Source organism: Marmota marmota, unplaced genomic scaffold (assembly GCF_001458135.2).
Source record: "Marmota marmota marmota unplaced genomic scaffold, marMar, whole genome shotgun sequence".
Classification (NCBI taxonomy): domain Eukaryota; kingdom Metazoa; phylum Chordata; class Mammalia; order Rodentia; family Sciuridae; genus Marmota; species Marmota marmota.
Genome location: NW_026000037.1, coordinates 62990045 through 63014990, shown reverse-complemented (window position 1 = coordinate 63014990; position 24946 = coordinate 62990045). Strand labels below are relative to the sequence as shown.

General features: G+C 37.7%; 1 long non-coding RNA gene across 1 annotated transcript; it reads right to left on the bottom strand.

The window, feature by feature from the left end:
• Positions 1-2010: 2010 nt before the first annotated feature.
• On the bottom strand, positions 2011-24143 carry LOC125619437. The gene is made up of 2 exons (XR_007351003.1): positions 23804-24143; positions 2011-2275 (listed from the first exon to the last, which is right to left on the bottom strand). It is a non-coding gene; the product is annotated as an uncharacterized LOC125619437 (long non-coding RNA).
• Positions 24144-24946: the final 803 nt, after the last annotated feature.

The following is a 24946-nucleotide window of genomic DNA, read 5'->3' as shown; positions in this document are numbered from 1 at the left end:
TCAACGTACACAAGTTATTCGTCACCCCCGCTGATTATTCTGCTGCAGCCGTACTCCGGCAGATGGTGGCCCGTTACGGGGAGCCCCGGGACACTCAGGGGTAAGTGACGAAAAAAAGCTGCCCGTCCATAGATAGGACGGGAGCAATCTGCTCGTCCCTAGGCAGATAGGGCGAGAGGAAAAATGGCCATTTCAAGAAAATGGAGAAGATTGATACAGTATGTTTGTGTCTTGTTTTGTCTCAGTGTATTGTATTGTCTTTGTGATGAAAATATGGAAGGGGTGAGAAGTAAATTACTAAGGGAAGAAGGCACCCCAGTGGAACCAAGAATAGTTAGGGCATGTGTTGATAAGAGCCCAGGAACTCTAGTCAGAAAGAAAAAGAAAGTTCAGAAGAAGAAGGATTATCAGGAAAAAAGTTGCAGCAAAAGGCTATTACTAAATACTTTTCATTAGCAGGTTATTTATGGTGTTTCTGTAAAAACCACTATGGTCGTTATTTAAACAAAAGGGGGAAATGTTAGAGTCTGTAAACAAGTCAAAATAACACCTGGCATTTTGCCAGGGGAATGTTAGAGTTCGTAAACAAGTCTAGATGGTGCCTGGCAAAATGCCAGAGGGAGTGGTTTGAGAAGTAACAAAAGCGAGCCATTAAGTGTGGAGATTCCTGATTGGTTGACTGCTGTATCTAGTTTATGTTAATTAGATAAGCTGTGTGGAATGTATAAATACTGCTCCTGTCCTGCAATAAACGGCTCCTACTCCTGCTGTATCAACGTACACAAGTTGTTCGTCACCCCCCCTGATTATTCTGCTGCAGCCGGACTGCGGCACATAGCTATGGACAGGAAGCATTTGCATTATTATCAATTTTCTATATATTAATCTTTTCTCTATGAAGTTGCAACATAGTCTAATCAAGGACTAGTTAAAGACATTGAAAGCAGGGCACAACCAGAGGAATGTTAGTCAGAACATGCACTAAATTTCAAAAACTTTTTTTTTTTCAGTGCTGGAAATGAAACCCAGCCTGGCATATGCCTGCAAGAACCCTACCACTGAGCTACAATCCCAACCCCTCAAAGATATAAATTTTATACAATAGAGTAAAATTTAAACAACTATAGTTCTATTCAGGGATACCTATACATACACAATTTTGTGGCATATTTTTAAATATTATGTAAGAATTGGCTTATATCTGTATCAAAACTTAATTTAATTAAACTTTAAAAATTTAACTGCTTTTATGCTGAATAGTGATATTTTCTTTGTTTCAAAAAGTTTCTGTTCACATTTCTGGTTATTTCCTTAACATACTTTTAGAAGGAAAATTACTAAATCAAAACACAATGATTTTTAAGATTTGTAGTACTTATTGCCAAATATTTTAGGAATACTTTGGAGCACACAGTTGGGTTGGAGGGTAGGAGGAAGGAAAACAAGCTGCTTGCCTACTTCAGGAATTATTCCCACCCATAAAACTTCCGCAAGTAGAATTAATGTATACATTCTTGCAACTATCCACCATCTGTCTTCTTCTCTTCTTTTGCTTTGGACTTCGAGCAAAAATCCAGTCCATGTGTGAGGGAAAAGCGTGGGTTAGCACAGCAAACCACAAAAATCTCAAATTCAAACCAAATCCAAGGGTACAAGAGGTCTCTCTGCACTGATGGTTTCAATCTATTAGGTTATAAGTCCCTTAAGGAATTTTCCAGAATCTAACTCAAGATTCACTTGCTCTATAGGATTTCCTATGATTATACATATTTTCTGATCTGTTTTGCCAATCTTGATTTAAAGTATTCTATAAGCCACATATAGTTTACTATGATACCTGACTTATTCAGTTATTCAATAGTATTTATCAATTTCCTACTAAGTGCCAGTTGCTGTGGTATAGTAGGCCTGAGGTAAATTGTGCACAAAACAATCTTATTCCTGTCCTGTGGGTTCAGAAAGTATGTTTTCATATAATACAGTACATAAAATATACCCATACACATGGAATGAACATCATATATTTTAATGTCAGGCTGTTAATTATTTGGTTGTATCGGTTGACAGTTCTTAGGAGGTAGGTCTCTTCCCAAGTAGATAAGATGATCCTTGAAGGCAGGAGATTGAAGGCAGTCTTCAATTCTCTGGCATCCTCCAACGCGCTGAGTGCTTAATAGGCATCCAATAGAAAGCAACCCAGTTGAAACATTGGTGCCTCCCTCATATGCACATGATTCAAGCCTTCCTTGTAGCTCCTCAGTTACTCTTAGAATCTCTGTGGGAATAAGTAACAAATGATTGTGAAACATGAAATGACATGTCTGTGATAAGGTTACATTTTATATCATCACCAATAGGTGGCACCATCATTTTTCAATTATATTTTATATTGTTATAGCCCAAAATTATAAGTATTTATGGTGTTCATTCATTAGATGTTTATTGGACTCCTTTTGTGCGGAAGTTGCTCAACTGACTGCCACTAACGGAATTAAAATAAAATGTCTTAAAGGCCTTGTATTTCCACTTTCAGGTTAATCCTTATTTTAAAAAACAACAACTAAACCTCGATTTATGATTCAAAAACAATTTCACAATTGTGTGTATATGTCCTCACACATGCCAATGCAGCCTAAAATCTGATTTTAAAAGGGAGAGAAATGTGATGGCACACACCTATAATTCCAGCAACTCAAGAGCCTGAGGAAGAGGATCGCAAGTTCAAGGCTAGCCTAAACAATTTAGAAAGACTCTGTCTCAAAATAAAATGAAAATGGTTGGGGATATAGCTTAATGGTAGAATACCCCTGAGTTCAATTCCCAATGCTAGGGGGAGGGAAAGGTGAATCAGGTGGGGAGGATACAAAATTAAATAAAAAGCACATCATAAAAATCTAGATTTTGGAGGGTCTATTGGTGGAATTTAAGTTGGTTTAAATTAGTTAACACAAAATTTACTATTTCTCAATGAAAGAAACTTTGTTCCCTTTGGGAAGATAACAGAAGTTTGATCCAGGCAGAGCAGAAATATTTCAACAGCTTCCAAGCCTGTACAATCCCATCTGGAGATAATAAAAAGTCCTGTTCCTCTGTGTTTATTTCAAGAAGTTCATTCCCTGGAACAAGCTGAGGTTACAAATGTAGAGTACTTGCTAGCTGAAGAGGGATGCCACTTGAGTGTTACTCAGGAAGTCTACACTGCCCTAGAGAACTCCTGAGATTTCTTAGACTAGGAAGAGGGAGGCCTCTTTGCCCTTCCTTGGAACATACCCTTTTCCACAGGCTGAGAGCATGAGGGCAAAAAGAGATGGAGAGTGGTGGGGCAATGGAGCTATAGTATTTGCAGCAAATACCATATAAAAGACACTAATTTACTCAGTAAGGAGAAAAAAAAGAATTTTTAATGAACTCTCTTCCTTTTCTCAGAACTTTAAAGTGACCTGGGTGTGGTGGCACATACCTATAATCCCAACAACTGGGGAGACTGAGGCAGCAGGATCACAAGTTGAAGGCCTGCCTTGGCAACAAAGCAAGACTCTCACAATAAAAAGAAGGGATGCTGGAGATGTAATTCCATGATAAAAAGCCCCTGGAAATTGAACAAGACTACATGATCTCCAGGCTCTCAGATTCACTTTATGCCTCTATGCTCACCAACAGAATGGTCTAATATTTTGTAGTATAGTGGTTTGAGCATTTGAGGACAGCCAATAGCAGCAGCAGTCTGGTGTAAGTGAAATACACATACATTGCTGTCCTTAGAAGAGTGAATAAGAAGCTACACACAATATAATAACACAACCTGTGTTACAACCAGCTTATACAACTCACACACACTGAAAGATACATATTAGCCAGGCATGCTGAAACATGCCTATAATTCCAGGTACTCTGGGTTCTGAGGCAGGAGGATTACAAATTCAAGGGAAACCTTGGCAACTTAGTGAGACCCTGTCTCAAATAAAATTAAAAGGGCTGGGAATAGGAGATCGAAGATGGCAGACTAGAAGGAGGCTGCATTCTGTGTGGCTCCATGACCTGGGATTCAAGTAGTGGGAATACTGTTTCTCTGCGAGTTATTAGAGGATTCCTGACAGCTGCTCCCACACAGGATTCCCAGCCACTGTGCCAAGCGGGACCACCAGCATCGGCACCCACCAGGACCTCTAACTGCCCACCCATGCAGGAATCCCAGCTGCCACTCCTACACAGGACCCTGGCTGCTGCCCACATGCAGGACCTCTGGCCACTACTCCCGTGTGGACCCCCATCTACCAACATGGGGCTCCCTGCTTTGCCTCCATCTTGGGACACTGCAACCACTGCCATAGTCCCCTACACGTAGTAGCCTGCACCTGGGGACAACACACAGGGTCTGGAGACAGCCACCAGCCACAACACTGCATGTCACAGAGCTGCACCTCTGAACACGCCTCCCAATGCCACCCGGGCCCTGCCAGACACAACACCATATATCTGAAAGCAGCCACCTCCATCTTGGGACATCTTTGTTGCCATCTTTAGTTGGGGCAACTTCCAACTCCTACCGGCTGCGGCCTAGAAGCAATATCAAGATACCTATAGTCCCCAGCTCCCTACTCTCCCCCTACAGCCGCTAACCTGGCATAGTGTTTGCGGCTACTGGCCAGTCCATAGCCAAAACAGTTCAGTCCTGAACTGCCAAAACAGCTCTCCACTATGGGTACGCAGCCCCCAGAGCAGAACCCACAAGACCTCTGGAGAGAAAGGTTCCTGATTGGGAAGTAGAAAGAGAGGGGTGAGTGAGATATAGTTTAGAGACTAAATTAGAGACCAGGAATTGTGAAGTCTACAGGCGATTTAAGGAGATAACACCAGACACCCACATCACATGAGCAGACCCCAGAAGAGATCCTTGGGGTACAGTCTCCCATCAGGGAAGGACAAATGCTATCCACACCTCTAGGAGCTCTGTCCCTCAAGACCAAACCTTCTACCCTAATAACCTTCACCATCTGAGGGTAGAGTTACCAGCAAACAGCAGACAACCACACATATTGGATGAGAAGGGAAGCATCCTTGCAACTTCCTTCAAAAATTTTTTTCTCCCTTTTCTTTTTCTTTTCTCTCTCTTCTCCCACCCTCACATCTGCAACATCTGTGAAACCAAGTACTTTTCATGAATTAGGTTACTGAGAATATTATAGTTGTGTTGTATATTTTTTGATCTCCTATTTTTCCTTTTTTTTTACTTTTCTTAACATTTATATTTGAGTTTTTTTGGTACTCTATTGTCTTCCCATTTACTTGTCTCCCCAAAATCACTTTCTCTCTTTCCTCCTGCTACTAGCCAACTTCTTTAGATTACTCTTTCATGCTTCCTAAAATCTAATAACTATATCCTCACCTTCTATCTCCTTTACATCTCATCCTACACCCCACCTCCTGTTCTCTCTTTGTCCACCAGCAGAAACTGTAGATCCTTTTGCAAACTTATTGTTTATATTGTAGATAATAATTGAACTGTATATTGTGACAAAACCGTAAACATCTACAACTATTTGGTTTAAGGCTGTATATTGTTTGTATTGGGATCTGTTAATATTGTTCTCCCCATTAAAGGAGAGGTATTGAAACCCTGCAGAGACACTGTAACCCTATAGGGTAAAAACTGTAACACCTCAGATCCTCAGTGCTAGAAGGGAAGACACATGAACAACATGAAAAAACAAGGGAAAGTGCCCCAAACAAACCACAGTACTACATTGTTAGAATCCATGGGCAGCACAACAGAAGAAACGACAGAAAAGGAGTTTAGGATGTACATAATTAAAATGTTCTGTGAATTAAAAGATGATATAAGAGAGCAAACACAGGCATCAAAATATCATTTCAATAAAGAGCTACATAAGCAAATACAGGAAGCCAAAGAACACTTCAATAAGGAGATAGAGGTTCTGAAAAAAAAAAACAACAGAAATTCTTGAAATGAAAGAAATAATAAACCAAATTAAAAACTCAATAGAAAGCACCACCAACAGATTAGATCACTTAGAAGACAGGACCTCAGACAATGAAGACAAAATTTATAATCGTGAAAATAAAGTTGACCCTACAGTGAAGATGGTAAGAAACCATGAGCAGAACATTCAAGACTTATGGAATAACATAAAAAGACCAAATTTAAGAATTATTGGGATAGAGGGAGGCATAGAGTTACAAACCAAAGGAATGAACAATCTATTCAATGAGATAATATCAGAAAATTTCCCAAACTGAACAATGAATTGGAAAATCAAATATATGAGGCTTACAGGACACCAAATATATAAAATCACAACAGATCTACACCAAGACATATTATAATAAAAATGCCTAGCACATAGAATAAGTAGAGAATTTGAAAAGCCACAAGAGAAAGGAATCAGATTAAACATAGGGGGAAAACAATTAGGATCGCTACAGATTTTTCAAACCAGACCCTGAAAGCTAGAAGATCTTGAAACAACATATACCAAGCACTAAAAGAAAACTGATGCCAACCAAGAATTTTCTCTACCAAAATTAATATTTAGATTTGATGATGAAATAAAAACCTTCCACGGTAAACAAAAGTTAAAAGAATTTAAAACTAGAAAGCCTGCACTACAGAACATCCTTGGAAAAATATTCCACTAGGAGGAAATGAAAAACAACAATGAAAATCAGCAAAGAGAGGTATTACACTAAAGGAAAAAACATTCAAAGGAAAAATGTAGTCAAGTTAAATAACAAAAATAAACAAGAATGACTGGGAATACAAATCATGTCTCAATAATAACCCTAAATGATAATGGCCTAAACTCACCATCAAAAGACATAGACTGGAAGATTAGATAAATAAATAATAATAAAAAAAGAACCAACAATATGCTGCCTCCAACAGACTCGTTTCATAGGAAAAGACACCCACAGACTAAAGGTGGAAGGTTGGGAAAAAACATACCACTCTCATGGACTGTGGAAATAAGCAGGGGTTTCCATCCTCATATCAAATAAAGTAGACTTCAAGCCAAAGTTAATCACAAAAGATAAAGAAGGACATTTCATACTGCTTAAGGGAACCCATACATCAACAAGACATAAAAATTATAAATATGTATGCCCCAAACAAAGCATCCACGTTCATCAAACAAACTCTTTCTCAAGTTCAAAAGCAAATAGACCACAACACAATAATTTTCAGTGACTTTAACACACTTCTCTCACCACTTGATAGATCTTCCAAACAAAAGGTAAACAGAGAAACTATAGAACTCAATAATACAATCAATAACTTAAACTCAACAGAGATATATAAAATATTCATCTATCAATGAGTGAAAACACTTTATTTTCATCAGCACATGGTCCTTATCTAAAATAGACCATATATTATGCCACAAAGCAACTCTTGGCAAATACAAAAAAGTAGAGATACTACCCTGTAATCTAAAAGGTCATAATGGAATGAAATTAGAAATCAATGATAAAATAAAAAATATAAGCTACTCCAACACCTGGAGACTAAATAATATGCTATTGAATGAACAATGAGTTGCAGAAGACATCAAAGAGGAGATTAGAAAATTCTTAGAGGTAAATGATAACACTGATACAACATATCAAAAGTATCTGGGACACATGAAGGCAGTACTAAAAGGAAAGTTCATTGAATGGAGTTCATTCCTTAAAGGAATGCAAAGTCAACAAATAAATGACCTAACATTACATCTCAAAGCCCTAGAAAAATAAGAAAAAATAACACCAAAAGCAGTAGAAGACAGGAAATTATTAAAATTAGAGCTGAAATCAATGAAATTGAAACAAAAGAAACAATTGAAAAAAATGATAAAAACCAAAAATTGGTCTTTGAACAAATAAATAAAATTGATAAATCCTTACCCATGCTCATAAAGAGAAAGAGAAAGAAAACTCAAATTACTAACATCTGTGATAAAAAAGGAAATATCACAATGGACACTACAGAAATACAGAAGATAATTAGAAATTATTTTGAAAATTTGTATCCAATAAATGGAAAATATCAAAGGCATTGACAAATTTCTAGAGTCCTATGATTTGCCCAAACTGAATCAGAATTATATACACAAGTTAAACAGATCAATTTCAAGCAATGAAATAGAAGACTCCATCAGAAGCCTACCAACCAAGAAAAAGCCCAGGACCAGATGAATACACAGCTCTACAAGACCTTCAAAGAAGAACTAATACCAATACTCCTCAAATTATTTCATGAAATAGAAAAAGAGGAAACACTTCCAAACTCATTCTATGAGGCGATATCACTGTGATTCCAAAACCAGGCACAGACACATCAAAGAAAGAAAACTTTAGACCAATATCTCAAATGAACATAGATGCAAAAATTCTCAATAAAATTCTGACAAATCAAATACAAAAACATATCAAAAAGATAGTCCACCACAATCAAGTGGGGTTCATTCCAGGGATGTAAGGTTGGTTCAACATACAGATTTCAATAAATGTAATTCATCACATCAATAGACTTAAAGATAAAAATCATATGATCATCTCAATTGGTGCAGAAAAGGCATTTGACAAAATACAGCACCTCTTCATGTTCAAAACACTATAAAAACTCGGGATAACAGGAACATATCTCAACATTGTAAGTTTTCTATGCTAAGCCCAAAGCCAACATCATTCTAAATGGAGAAAAATGGAAAGAATTTCCTCTAAAAACTGGAACAAGACAGGAATGCCTTCTTTCACTACTTCTATTAAATATAGTTCTTGAAACTCTAGCCAGAACAATTAGACAGATGAAAGAAATTAAAGGGATATGGATAGGAAAAGAAGAACTCAAATTATCACTATTTGCTGAAGCCATGATTCTATACCTAGAGAATCCAAAAAAAAATCTCACCAGAAAACTTCTAATACATTAATTCAGCAAAGTAGTAGGATACAAAATCAACACCCATAAATCAAAGGCATTTCTGTATATCAGTAACAAATCCTCTGAAAGAGAAACTAGGAAAACTACCCCAATTACAATAGCCTCAAAATAAAATAAAATACTTGGGATTCAAAGAGGTGGAAAAGACCACTACAATGAAAATTACAGAACACTAAAGAAAAAAAAATAAAGAAGACCTTAGAAGACAGAAAGATCTCCCTTGTTCTTGGATAGACAGAATTAATACTGTCAAAATGACCATACTACCAAAAGCACTAAACAGATTTAATACAATTCCAATAAAAATCCCAATGACATTCCTCAGAGAAATAGAAAAAGCAATCATGAAATTCATCTGGAAAAATAAGAGACCCAAAATACCAAAGCAATCCTTGGCAAGAAGAGTGAAGTAGGTGGCATCACTATACCAGACCTCAAACTCTACTACAGAGCAATAGTAACAAAAACAGCATGGTACTGGCACCAAAACAGACTTGTAGACCAATGGTACAGAATAGAGGACACAGAGACAAACCCACATAAAAACAGTTATCTCATACTAGACAAAGGCATCAAAAACATATATTGGAGAAAAGATAGTCTCTTCAACAAATGGTGCTGGGAAAACTGGAAACCATATGCAGCAAAATGAAATTAAACCCCTATCTGTCACCAGCACAAAACTCAACTCAAAGTGGATAAAGGACCTAGGAATTAAGCCAGAAACCCTGTGCCTAATAGAAGAAAAAGTAGGCCCAAATCTTTATCATGTCAGATTAAGCCCTGACTTCCTTAATAAGACTCCTATAGTGCAAGAAATAAAATCAAGAATCAATAAATGGGATGGATTCAAACTAAAAAGCTTCTTCTCGGCAAAAGAAACAATCAGTGAGGTGAAGAGAGAGCCTACAGAATGGGGGCAAGTTTTTACCATATGCACATCAGATGGAGCACTAATGTCTAGTATACATAAAAATCTCAAAAAACCAAAAAAACACAAAAAAAAAAAAAAAGAAAGAAAGAAAGAAAGCAAATGACCCAATCAACAAATGGGCCAAGGAACTGAACAGACACGATATACAATCAATAGACAAATGTATGAAAAAATGTTCAACATCTCTAGCAATTAGAGAAATGCAAATCAAAATTACTGTAAGATTTCATCTTACTCCAGTAAGAATGGTAGCTATTAAGGATACAAACAACAATAAGTGTTGGTGAGGATGTGGGGGGAAAGGCACATTCATACATTGCTGGTAGGACTGCAAATTGGTGCAACCAATCTGGAAAGCAGTATGAAGATTCCTTGGAAAACCTGGAGGAACCACCATTTGACCCAGCTATCCCATTCCTCAGTTTATACCAAAGGACTTAAAAACAGCATACTACAGTGATGCAGACACATCAGTGTTTATAGCAGCACAATTCACAATAGCTAAATAGTGGAACCAATATAGATGCCCTTCAACTGATGAATTGATAAAGAAACTGTGGTGTAGATACACAATGGAATATTACTCAGCATTAAAAGAGAATAAAATCATGGCATTTTCAGGTAAATGGATGGAGTTGGAGAATATCATGCTAGGTGAAGTAAGCCAATCCCCCAAACCCAAAGGCTAAATGTTTTCTCTGATATGTGGATGCTGATCCATAATGGGAATGGGGTGGGGAGAAGCATGGGAAGAATGAAGGAACTTTGATTGGGCAAAGGGGAGGGAGGGGAAGTGAGGGGCAAGGGGGTTGGAAAGATGGTGGAATGAGATGGTGTGACTCTACTTTGTGTACAACCAGAGACATGAAAAATTGTGCTCTATATGTGTACTATGAATTGAAATGCATTCTGCTCTCGTGTATAACAACTTAGAATAAATTTAAAATTTAAAAAATGATAATTACATATTTTATGACCAATTACTATTAGATTCAAGTAATTTTTAAAAATATGTGTACAGGTTATAAAAAGGGGGGGTTATGGATATTGTTCATTAGTAGAGCACCCCTGAATTCAAAACCCAGTACTCACCCCCCGCCAAAAAAAAGAAACACATTCAATTAAATAGAGAAGAATGGTTGCTTTGGTAAGAGGAAATAGTTTGGAAGGAGGGACAAATACTAGATAGATAGATAGATAGATAGTTAGATAGATAGATAAAATAAGAGAGGGACCTTGAAGAGACTAAAGAGGAGGAGGTACTTTGGAATAAGGATTATAATTAATTCAATCTCCCAAACTTGAAGTTAAAAAACAATTTTAAAGGCTAGGGACTTGGCTGGGGTGAGGCTCAGTGGTAGAGCACTTGTCTAGTATGAATGAGGTCTGGGTTCCATCCCTACCACTGCAAAAAAAAATGGAAAGGAAGAAAAAATATTTTAAGTATGCAGAATGGGTTAAAACTGTGAATCTATGGGCTAGGGTTGTAGGCTTAGTGGTAGAGCGCTTGCCTAGCATGTGTGAGGCACTGGGTTCAATCACCCTGCCCTCTGGTACCATATAAAAAATAAAGAAATAAAATAAAGGTATTGTTTACATCTACAACTAAAAAAATAAAAATAAAAAACAAACTGTGAATCTACTAGGAGCAGAGAAAAGACATAAGCCCATCTGTTTGGCTATCCAGAATGTCAATTGTTGCAGAAGACTCTCAGTTCCTTCTTTTTATATACATATATTTTATTAGTTGTAGATGGACACAATACCTTTATTTTTTATTTTTATGTGCTGCTGAGGATCAAACCCAGTGCCTTCCACATGCGAGGCAAACACTCTACCACAGAGCTACAACCCCAGCCCTCTCAGTTCCTTCTTAAGAATCAAGCATACGAACTTGTCAGCCAGGGTCCTTGGTCTTGGAAGTTCTCACTCAGAGAGCAGTCCACCACCTGTGATCTGGATCTCTGATTTAGAAGAGGATGAATTCTAGGGAAGGATGTTGGAGAGGAGTCCCATGCTGGCACAGCCCAGAGGAGTCTTTACACACACACACACACACACACACACACACACACACACACTGTTTATAGAGACTAGTTAAATGATTTATACTGTAGTACTGCAATGGGGTGAGACACACAAAAAAAGAGCAATCATATCTATATGTATTAATGTATATCATCAAGATATATTCCTAAGTGAAAAAAGCAGATTTCAGGAGCTGGAAATTTAGCTTAGTGGTAAAGTGCCTAGGATATAGAGGCCTTCGTTTGATCCCCAGAACTGCAAAAAGAAAAAAAAATTGTAAAATTGTGTGTGTGTGTGTTTTCAGATAGCAAAATAGGGCTGGAGGTGTGTAGCTTAGTGATAAAGGACTTGCTTGCCTAGCATGCATAAGGTTCTGGGCTAGATCCCTGGCGCCCCAGAGTGAGGGGTGCAGGGGGAACTATTGCCGTCTGGTGTTGTAGTTCAGTGGTAGAATGCTTGCCTTGCAGGCGTGAGGTACTGGATTTGATTCTCAGCACCACATAAAAATAATAAAATAAAGGTATTGTGTCCATCTGCAAGAAAAAAAAAAGTATTTGAAAAAACTATTGCAAACTAATATATATGGCATGCTATATTAATATTTTTTAGAAAGAAATGGATCACATATGCACTTGCATACACAGTTGTTTGTTATCTACAACATATTTGTTGTAGATATATATATATCCATAGAGATATATACAAGAAGCTGGAATTAGTGGTTATTTCTGTTGAACAGACCTGGAGGATGGAAGGTCATGACATTCATTCACAAACATTTAATGTTTGTGGTGGGTGTTATGAGCTATACAAAACTAAAGATATTGCTATCATTTCTTCCATCAAGAACATATGAAGGGGAGAAAGACATACATGGTTAACTACATCACAAGGCAAAAGCTGATTAGTGTTATGCAAAAACTGTACATACCTTTTTGTACTTTAAAATTTACTATAATCGGCACAAAATAATTTCATGATTAAAAAAAACCAACTTTATGTTAGAAAGCAACAGTTAAAAAGAGCTAAAGTAGGGCTGGGGATGCAGTCCAGTGGAAGAGTGCTTGCCTAGCATGCATGAGGCCCCAGCACTGTCAAACAACTAAATACAGCTAAAGTATCTTTGTACTTAAGGTTACCAATTTTCATCACAATAATGAAAATACTTATAGAAAGTGTACTAATGCCTTCTTTTCCTGAAGAGTAGTGACATTTATCTGAAGGTTATGTAACAACAGCACGTACCAGAGTTCAGCAGGATGGGAGTTTTGAGATTTCATTCAGTTATGATGTCAGATTTCCTGTTGTATTCGTGGCTCTTCATTCATCCTCTGTGACCAGTGGCCCAAGTCTGCATGACCACTGGGCAAGATTCTCTGCCACGGGTCAAAAGCCAGCTAACTGGTCCCAAAGAGGGGGAGTCTTTGTTAATGGAGAAATGAAATGCCTGGTTCTCCCTAGGGATCCTACCCACTGGCTGTGTTAGAATAAAGCCTTATCCAGGGAGAGGTGATGACCAGGCTTGTAGCAAAGGTAATTTGAAGCCCCAGGCCTCAAAGATAACTGTGCCTCTAGCCAGCTCTGAACAAAGAGAGTGTAGTTTCTGGGGAAAATACCACTACTGCCTGCATGAGCAGCTTCCAGGGTTGCAGTGAGGTTTCAGTCTCTGGGTACAGTCAATGGTTCCAACTGCTCTGGTGGTTTGAGTAGCAAATGTGTATGTATGCTGAAACCATTTGGGGAATGTGTGTAGCAATAAGCAAACAGGCAAAACCTACTGCTTTGAGATGTTTTGTAACAGCTGTGTGCTCCCTACAGAACAGACTTTCCTCATTACCTAGGTCCAGAGCATCCCCTGATGTTAGAATGCCGGGGCCCACAGAGAGTTTGAGATGAAGAGGGACTAGTACAAGTGGCCAACTAGATCAGGCAAGAAAAGGGCTCAGCAGCTGAGATGATACGTTCATCTCAGAGTATCATCTCAGAGTATCATCTTCATCAGTGCAGAGTACCCATACAGGTATCAACTCCAAGTGAGAGATTCCTCCAGCTTTCTAGGTGAATGTGCTTCCGCTGTGCAAGTCAGACAGACTTGAATGTCATCGTGACTTGTGCTTATGACATCTTTGCCCAAGAGGAGAACTTTTATGTTCTTTGTAATATGGAAGGAAAGATATTGACTGAGCCACTCCTTCATGCTTTGAGACATCTCATCTATATGTATATGCATACATACATAATACGTATAACTTCTATTACAGCAATATGTTCTACAATTATTATTTATTATAGTATGGTGTTAGGATAGGGTAGATAGGTTACATCAACACAAAGCCCCCAAAATATTATTGACTTGACATGATGAAAGTTTCTCATGCATCACGATCTAGTGTAAACTGGGAGCTTTCCCGGGTGATACCTCCAAATGGTGACCTGGGAATTCAAGCCCCATTGATCTTAAAAGGCCAACATCTTCAACACTGACACAGGGGAAGAATAGAGTATATATAAGACCACACAGCAGGATCTGTGGCTAAGTCTGCAAGCACCACCCATTATTACTTCTGCTATATCCTGTCAGCCAGAATCCAATAATATGGCTCTATCCTAACTTTGCAACAAAGGCTGGAAAATGTCCTTTTTGTATGCCAGGAAGAGTAAATGAAACTGAAAAATATCTGGTCAGCCTTTGCTACAAGTTCGTACAGGTTGGAATTAACTAGTATTTTTTTCTAATTATGTTTGGCATTTGGTACTATTATGTAGGCTGCCTTGCTGCCTCAAACAGTACTCTGTGACATCCCTTTCCTCACTACACAACTGAATTGTCAGGAGAGGTTTTATTATCCACATTTTATGGGTGAGGATCTTGAGACTCAGGGTAGTTTCATGACTTGTCCAAAGTCACCCTCTAAGTGACAGAAATTTGCTTCTATCATTCTCAATTAGTAATCTTTCCACTGCACCATGAGGCCATCCCTAGAAGTTCAAACCAGATGCAAAGATTTCAGTGTACAAACTCAAGTATGCAAGAAAGATTTACTTATTCCTTTGTCAATCAACCTAATGTATGTTTCAAGTCTGCACTCTATATTGGGAGGTGTCATTCATGACTTCCACCATTTCAGTATTTGTCTACCTTTACGAAGGTATCTATGTCTAGGGTGGGAGTGGAAAGGGTGGTTAGTGTGGTTAGGTAGTGCCAAAGTACTAGGAGATCTATTTGTTTTTTAAGTCTGATTTTGGAGGAGGCACCAACCAAGATGTCTATGGTTTTTTTCTAGTCCTTCTTTACTGACAGTGTTAAGTCTGTGACTCCTTTCAGTTCACAGTAATGTTCAACAGCTCCCTGCTACCTTGGGGCCCACTCCAGGTGTTGGGAAATTCTGTAGGCCATCAGCACACAGCCATTTTTCTCCCTAGGCTTGCTACCTCCTCTTAAAGTGAGGTAGTAGGGAAGGACCTACTCATGCTTTTTTTATCCTCTGGCTGTTCATCCATCTTTCCTCCCATTAGCAGAGGGAAGTGTTTCTAATCTTCCAGGAAAGCCCTACTCTCCTCACACCTTTTTCCTCCAGAATACTGTGGCTGTACTTCAAATCCTGTCTAGACCTCAGAGAGGTTTTTTAACATAACATACAACTCACAAAAGTTATGTTGTTCTTGTTTTGCTTTTTATCCTAATATATCATTCCCCCACCTTGAGGCAATGCAACAATGGCCTGCTGTCCAAGGCATGGAGGCAAGGAGGAGGGGCAGGGGAATACCAGGAAAAAACCATTTCTCAGTCACATGTGTATCACATGTAACTTCTCCAGGTCCTCCTTGTGAGGCAAATATCTGTGTCATTGTTCTGAATCTAACAGTGAAGAGAAGCACTGATGAGAGTTATTCCATTTGGAAACTAACAGATTAGGCTTCTCCTGCTGGATGCGTCTTTAAATTCCAGCTCCGTGCACAAACCTAAACCCCTATGGCTCCATCCTTCATGGCTTGATCCTACTACCTTGGTGATCAAGTTTTCAGTTAAGAATTGGGACCTGAAAACTTACAACCATGAAAGTCTGTCCATGGACAACTGACTCTTCTTTCTCTCTCCTTTTTTTTTTTTTTTTTTGCAGTGATAGGAATTGAACCCAGGGCCACTATGCACATGATAGACAAAGTGCTCTACCACTGAGCTACATACAAGCCCTAATTAATCCTAAATGTGAAAACAATGATTTGTTTCTCTGGCTATTTAGCTGTTTATCACCTCCCCTGCCTCAGTTGTGAGCACATGCTCTGGAATAAGTCAATGGGATAAGCAAACATGTTGGTGTGGAAAGACATCCACACTGACGAAGGGACAAGAGACAAGGAGGCATTATGTCTCAGATGAGAGGTCACACTGCTTATTAAAGCTGAAGGAACTTACACCAATTTATAGGCAAAGAGATACTTCCTTAAAGCAAAACCTTGTTTAAAAACAACAACAAAGGTGCTAAAACATTTTATTAAAAATATATATTGTTAAATTAAGAAAAAAAAAAAAAAAAACAACAACAAAAACCGACTTTAAAAAAATCTAGTTTGTACCAAACCTTATAAAATGGATTTTTAAGATCATTTAAAAGCACACTAGGCTTTCAAAAGATGTTTGTTTTAAAGAGTACAGTTGGCTTTTAGTCAAAACTGAAGTTTCGGTAATGCACAGTAACAATTGTAATATAATTATTGGCCACAAATGCCAGGTGCCCAACCAAGCCTTTTCTACCATGTAAAGAGCCAAGCCAAGTAAAAATGCCCTGCCTAGCCATACCCAGAAGTTCAAAAGCTCAGTCTTTGTCATCAGTGAGGAATTAATTCAAAAAGCAAAGCCATTATTAGGAACAGCCAGGCATTCTGTTGTAAACACCTTTTGTTAATGCAAGTTGAGAACTGAACTTCCTCACATTTGAAAGAGGTTAGCTTGAGAGGGAGAGTTTAAGCCAAGCCAAGTTCAAAGCTCTTTTCTCTTTTAAATTTCTGACATCTGGGATCCACACAGTGGGAAGAACTGGCCTTGGAGTCAGCAGAATCCCCCTAGCCATCATTTGACTTAAGGACTATAGTGTCCCCTGTTGAACAGATTATTTTATCATCAAGGGTATAAACTGGAAAAGATTAAACATAGGAATGTTATAGGGAACAAAAATATAGAGACCTAAAGATGCACTTCCTCATTATATGTAAGAGAGTTATTTCCTAGAATCCTTGAGCTATAAAAAGCCCAAGAGCCTTTGCTTAAGTTAATAAATTGTATTTACTTAGATGAAAATACTACAGCAAATCTTTTGTTTCCACTCTTTTTATTGCTTCCTGTTAGTTATTGAGAGAAATCCATTGTAACTTTTGTTATACTCTGATAATGACAAGCCTGTCATATTTGTGTGAGCTTCACAATGCTTACACATTGTATGTGCATACAGTTAAGTTGAATAAGATGCGGTTGCTATAAACAGATGTTAATACTGAAGATGGGGCCCAACAGTAGAGCCAGATCGCAGGATAAAAGACCTTTCTGTGCTTTGCAACTGATTGTCTGGACTGGGAAAAGGGATGAAATTTCAGTTCTTCAAACCACCTGAAAAACCTATGGTATGAACATATTCTTTCTTCACCTGGGATTAAGAAGTTCCACAGTTTATTAAGGTAACCAGATTTTGTTGGTTTGTCCATGTCTTCTGTCCTAGTAGAGTTAGGCCCTCCTAGGTTCAGTTGATGAAGTCTAAAGATCCTGCATGCTTCTTAACTAGTAATGATGGTGGTGTCCATATAGCCAATGAGTGAGCAGGGACTGTGTGCCAGGGACTGTCTGACCACCTTCTATATCTTCTCTCACTTAGTCCTCCTAAGATTGGTATCTATCTACATTTCATACAGGAGGAAACCAAGAGAAGAAAGCTGGTTATCAGGCTGAACCATGTAGAATTGCTATTTTTGTAGATTGAAAAGGTCAAATATCAGTAAATTCATATGATTTAACCAACTACTTGCCCACTGTCATAAAGTTAGTAGGCGTTGATTCCAGGGTTGAACTCTCAACTTCTCCAGAATGATAGCTGCTTATTTGTATTTTTAGATGACAGACACAGGCTAGGAGCAAATGCATTAAAAAAAAAAAAAAAGAGTGCTATCAATAGACTACTTCCTTTCTTCTGCAGTCTCTGGTTTCAACTGCTGACTTTATTCAGGTCAGAGTGTGAAAGCTGGCTCAAGTTAGACAAGACCGCCCTGCCTATGGCCTTTTCCTTCCCTGCTGCTGAAACCAGCCCATCAAACCAAACCAAATTTCCTGGTCTGGCTGCCCCCAAACCTGCCTGCCTAAGACTATCTTCCTCCTGGGGTGGCACAGAGCCACATACCCCATCCCCAGCAGAACTTCTCACCAGGAGAGCCACTTGGCTATGGCCACATCCTTCCTCCCTGAGCCATTGTTGAAATGCAGCTGTAAACCCTATCAACCTCTCTCCCATTAAGTTTATCAGGTTATGTGGACTCAGGACTTGGAGCAAATGAATTTTCTCCAGGAGATAGGCTGTAGATGGGCAAGGTCAGGAGCATGAGAACAAATCACAGACTCACAGATATGATAATAACCTTAGAAACTATGTCAGCCAATCCCAAATGGATACAGCCAATCTTATTTTATAGATTAGAAAACTGATATTCAGGTGCCAAAGCCTAGGTACTTTGATTTTAGGGTGACTGGCCATCCTAGTTTGCCTGGGACTGGGAGGTTTTCTGGGGTGTGGGAATTTCAGTGTTCAAACTAGGAAAGTTCCTGATAAACCAAAACAAGTTAACCACCCTGTTGGACTGGCAGCTAAAAACTCTTTTGCCTCTCTGAACAGGTCAGGTTTCAGCAGACCCTTGCATTGAAGTCCCCAAGCTGCTTGGTACAAAAATTCTGGATAGGAAAATGACCATTAAAATGGTTTTGCTAAGCTGGTTCCCCTAAATAGTCTTAAGGCATAGACTTATATGGCACGTGGAAACATTGTATTGGATCTGACTTAAGACAGACCAAACTCTCAGCCTCTCAGGCCACAGAATTTGGGAGAGCTAGTTACATAGAGTCAATCTCAGAAAATAAGGCTGTGGTCTGGTGTATTCTTTTCATGGAGATAAAGCCTTTAGGGAGAGCGTTGTTGCTGTCCCTGCTATGTATGGCGGCATAAAAGCTAGGAATGGAGAAGTACTTGGGAAGGAAACATATCAGCAGGGTACCACGTGCTACCCTTACTTCCTTTTTCAGAAGTTTTGTCATATTAATCCTGCAATAAGCAATCATCCTTGACTAACTCTGGACTTTTTTCCTTAAACGTCAAGCACCTAATTTTTAAAAATTTCTTGGTTTTACTTCTCCTCCTGGGCTACTTTGCCTCCAGTACTTGGTTGCTTAGCAGTTGTTCCCTCCACAGCCTCTTCTGCTTTCTGTACTGTGGGATCCAGGCTCCAAGTCATGCACTACACCAAAGAATACCAAGACTCCAGCCAGGCAAAACTGTCAGAAATGTTAATATTTTTTTCAGTATTCTTTTTCCTGCATGCATTCCTTTAAGCTACCCTGAACATCCCCACCTCCACCCCACGCTTACACATACCTACAACATTTAATTTTTTCAATAATTCACCCTTGTTTTCAGCCACCATTGAAATGTCCTTAGTGCTAAAGTAACAAATTTACTGATCTGATTAATTAATCTCTGCAAATGGGGGTTAAAATTAAAATTCAGTTGGAAGTGAATCTCAGCTGTGACCAGTAGAATTAACACCCCTCCTGGGCTGTCTTAAAACTTTTCTGAAACTAATTCTGGGGGAGAAATTTTGGAGTTGGGGGAAAGGGAGGTAGCTGCAGGGAGCATAGTAGAGGATTATTTTGGGAAGCACTTTATGACAGGGGTTGACAAATTTAGCAAAGAAAAATACAGGAGGACCAGTCAACTTCAAGTTTCAGATAAACAACCGTTTGTTTATCTTATTTGACTTATATGGCACATGGAAACACCATATTGTTGTTTATCTGAAATTAAAATGTAACTGAGGGTTCTGCATTTTGTCTGCCAGCCTCTCTGTAATCCATGATATCTCCCAAAAATGTAATCTACGAATAAAGAGCCAGGATTGCTATGGAGTCTGGAACAGTTTCCAAACATCTGGCAGAAAAAGAATGAGCCTATCAGGGAAAGCATCAAGTGGTGAAATCACTACCCCCAAAACCAGGTGTGTTGATGCAAGGGGGCATCTGAGGCAGGACTGAAAGGATCACTCTTGGAGACTGGCCAAGGTGCCAGGGAAGTGGGTGTGTTTTGCTGGATCCTTCCCAGAAGATATAGTGTCTGGTTCCTGGGCTGAAAATTGAGCCATGTGATATCCATCCCACTAAAACATAATTTTTAGGTCTGAGGAAAGAGTGAAAATGTTTTTTAAATAAGGTAATAAATAGAGGGGAAATTATGTTCAAGAAGCTCAATCCTAAAAGGGAGTTCAGGCTCTGGAAATGCAATTTAGGCCTGCTAACATCAGATCAGAAAAATGCTGATACCAGCAAGTTGCTATGCAAAAATGTTCAAGATCATATAATTTTCTTTCATTTTTTCCCCCAATAAACAAAAGTAATGCCATTAACTTCAAGAAGATTACTTTTGCCACCCATAACAATCTTTTTGTTTTCAATTAATGAAGAGAGGTTGTCTTGTTTTCTGTTACTGGCATCTATACTGGATACATTCTGTCTGTGCCTCCAGATCTACTCCTTTACCCTTCCCTGTCCTACCATGGGCTCTAGGAAGCTGACTATTAGGAACTCCCTTTCCCTCTGGTTTCTGGTTAGGACCAGCTGTTGGAGACATGAACAAGGGATTGAAGGACCAGAGGACAGAAAGGTCAAAATAACAGAATACTGTTGAGGGTATTTATTTAAAATGTTCATAATTTCAACGACCTGATAGAAAGCACTCAGTAAAACAGGAACAGATGAATACTTCTTTAACATGATAAAACACACTTAGCCAGAGTTCTACTTGATGGAGAAATGCTACAGACTGAAGTTGGAAATAAGACAAGAGTGCTCACTGTCACTATTATTAGTAAAATTTTACTGAATGTCCTAGAAATCATAACAAGACAAGATAAAAACTTCAATGGAACTGGGGGTGGAGCTCAGTGGTAGAGCCACACTTAGCATGCACAAATCCATGGGTTCAATGTGAAGGAGAAGAAGAAGGAAGAGTAGGAGGAGGGAGAAGGAGGAAGAGGAGGAAGAGAAGAAAAAGACTTCAAGTATAAAGTGGGAAAGGAAGAAAAATACTTCTGTTACTTACAGATGATATGACTATGTTTTTTCAACCCAAGACTCAACTGGAAAATTATCATAATAAGACAATTCAGTAAAGTAAAAAGATACAAAATTAATATAGAGAAACTGATAAATCTCATATATACAAACAATAACCTCCTGGAAGATAAAAAGATGAAGGACTTTATCTAATGTAGCAAGAAAAAAAAAAAGGAAAATACTTAGAAATAAATTGAACAAAATATGTATCAGCTCTATATGTAGAAAACTTTAAAACTGGGGCTGGAGTTGTGGCTCAGTGGTAGAATGCTCGCCTAGCATACATGAGGCACTGGGTTCAATCCTCAGCACCACATAAATGTAAAATAAAGATATTGTGTCCACCTAAACTTAAGAGGTAGGACATTTATTAAAAAAAAAAAAAGAAAGAAAGAAAAGAAAACTTTAAAACAAACACCCCAGAATTCAAATAATTTTTGAATGAGCAGAAAGACATATCTAGGTCTGAAATTTTCAAATTATTAAAAATCACATCTTTAAGTTGATTTAATATTTTTACTCAATCCCAATTTTTTTAATATTTATTTTTTTGTTGTCGTCGGACACAATACCTTTGTTTTATTTATTTTTATGTGGTGCTGAGGATCGAACCCAGGGCCCCGCATGTGCTAGGTGAGTGCTCTACTGCTGAGCCACAATCCCAGCCCTCAATCCCAATTTTTAAAAAAAATCAATTTATTTTCCTTTTAAACTTGATAATTCTCAAATATATATTGAGGTCAGAGGAAGAATACCCAGGAAATGTCTGAAAAGGAGAGAAATATATATGTCTGTGTGGGAGAAAGTGGAATTCTTAGTCCTATTAGATATTAAAACACAATAAAAAGTCTCAAGAGGGGCATGCCTATAATTCCAGCAACTCCAGAGGCTTAGGTAGGAAGATCACAAATTTGAGGCTAGACTCAGCAATTTAGTGAGGCCCTCAGCAACTTTGCAAGACTCTGTCTCAAAATAAAATATAAAAATGGCTGAGATGTGACTTAATGGTAAAGCATCCCTGGGTTCCATCCCCAGTACAAAAAAAAAAAAAAAGCCTCAGTAATTAAAACAATGTAGAACTGGCCCCATAAATGTCCACAGAGATTAACAAAACAGATGAAATTGTAGACCCAGATGCATACAGGATTTGAAAAGAGTGACATTGTAAATTACCAGGTATAACAGAGGACTATTCAAGACATGGTACAGGTGTAACTGGGTAGCCATCTGGAATAAAACTGGATGTATGCTTTATACTGTATACTAAATTACGAAGACATCATACCTTTAAATACAAAAACTAAGTTACTAAAATTAGTAGAAGAAAACTATGAGAAAATTTCTTAATAGCCTGGAACGTTCTTATAATTGTGACTCAAAATCAAAAATTTTTCATGTGGGGGAAAAAAGGAGAAAGAGAGAAAAAGAAAAAAGAAACTTCACCATAATAAAAATCAGAAGATAAATGACAAACTGGGAAAAGTACTTTCAACTCATATCACATATATTAATATCTTTTATATACAAAGCACTACCAGAAATATGTAAGATTTAAAAACCCAAAAACCAAAAAGAAAAATAGACAATGAATATGAAGGTGGTCATTTATATTTTCCAAAATTTAAAAGTTTGATAGTTTATCTTATAAATTTATAAATGGGTAAAACTTTAACAAGGACAATTTGGCAAGCTCTGTCAATCTGATAAGTGTACCTATCTTTGACCCACAACCCCTTTTTAAATTAATATATCAAATGAATGTACTTGACACATACAATGCCCTGGTAAACAGCTGGATTAAATAATTCCACAATGTATACATGTATTGTGATATCACATTATACCCATAAATATATGTGATTATTATCCGTTAAAAATAAAATTAAAAATTAAAAACTGACCTAGGTACAAGGTTATTCATTGCAGCATTACTTGCAATAGCAAGAGTGGAAACAACCCAATGTTTATTCATATGAAATGAGTTAAATAAATAGTGATTCATTCATGCAGTAGAATATTATGTGGCCTTAAAAAAATTTGCATAGGAAGAGAATGAGAATGTACTATGTACCGTATTGATATAGAAAAATCTCCAAGATATTTTTAATGAAAAATACAAGGTGTAGAGAAATATATATTATGTGGTACCTTTTATACGTAAAAGGAAAAAATAGAATATATATTAGTATTTTCTATATGTATTTGTCTGAAATTACTTTAAGAATTCAGTAATAGTGAATTGGGAGAAGAAAACAGAGGAGACCTATGAATGGAAAATAGTGTAGAGAGAGACTTTTTAATTCATTAATTATTATTGTAATTATATATATTTATGGGTACAGTTTGATAATTTGATACATATATACAATTTGTAATGGTAAAATCCAGATAGCATCTCCACTTTCTTAATTTTTTTTACCTTTTATATTTTCAAAATGTTTGAATAATGAATATGTATTTTAGCTTTTTCACCACTGTGAACAAAAAAAAAATCTGACAAGAACAATTTTATAGAAGGAAAAACTTATTTGACGCTCACAGTTTCAGTGGTCTCAATCCATAGACAGCGTACTCCGTTAGCTCAGGGACCACAGTGAGGCAGAACATCATGGCAGACAGTATGGCAAAGGAAAGCAGCTCAGGACCTGGTACCAAGAAGGAGAGAGAAAGCGGGGCGGGGGTGGAGATGGCACTTCACTCACCAGGGACAAAGTATAAACCCCAAAGGCAGCCTCAATGACCTACCTCCTCCAGATACATTCTTTCTTGCCTACAGTTATTTTCAGATAATCAGTGGATTAAGCCATTGATTAGGTTATACCTCTCATAACCTAATCATTTCACCTCTGAAGTTTCTTGCATTGTCTCACACATGAGCTTTTGAGGGACACCACATATCCAAACCATAACAGTAAGTATTATTATTAAAATATTAAATGTATAAAAAGTCATATTAGGGCTGGGGATGTGGCTCAAGTGGTAGCGCGCTCGCCTGGCGTGCGTGCGGCCCGGGTTCGATCCTCAGCACCACATACAAACAAAGATGTTGTGTCCGCCGAAAACTAAAAAAAATAAAATAAATATTAAAAAAAAAAAAAGTCATATTAAATAATCAAGTAATACACTAATATATAAGGTAGGAAGTAATGTCCCATAACGCTAAATCTACCACTCAAGAAAATCAATGCCAATAGTCTGCTATATACCTTAAGGGATTTAATCATTGAAAAGCAGAAAAGAACTTTAACATTAAAATTATTAGGCAGAGAATGTACTGTTTTCTGGTTCCCTAAAATCATGTTCTGGCATTGACAAATACACTTAAAGACAAGAAGCTGAGATAAATGATCTTCCTCAGGCTTAGAGTGAGTCACTAAGCTTATATAACATATCCTGTCTACATTGTCTATATGTCTATATTGAATGGGTTTAATTTTATGTAAAGTTGGAATAGGAAAATAATTCTGAATTATGTAGCAGTTTGAAAGTGAATTGTAGAGGTCATTATCTCTAATGGGTTAAGTATTTTGTAGATTTGAAATTAAGACATTAGCATTCCAACAAATGAAAATGTTTATGCTGTCTGCTAATTATTGGCAGTAGTACCACAGAATTCAGCCAGCAAGGCTCCTTAGTTACAAACATAAAGAATTATTCCTTGTTTTCCACTGCCATTATTAAA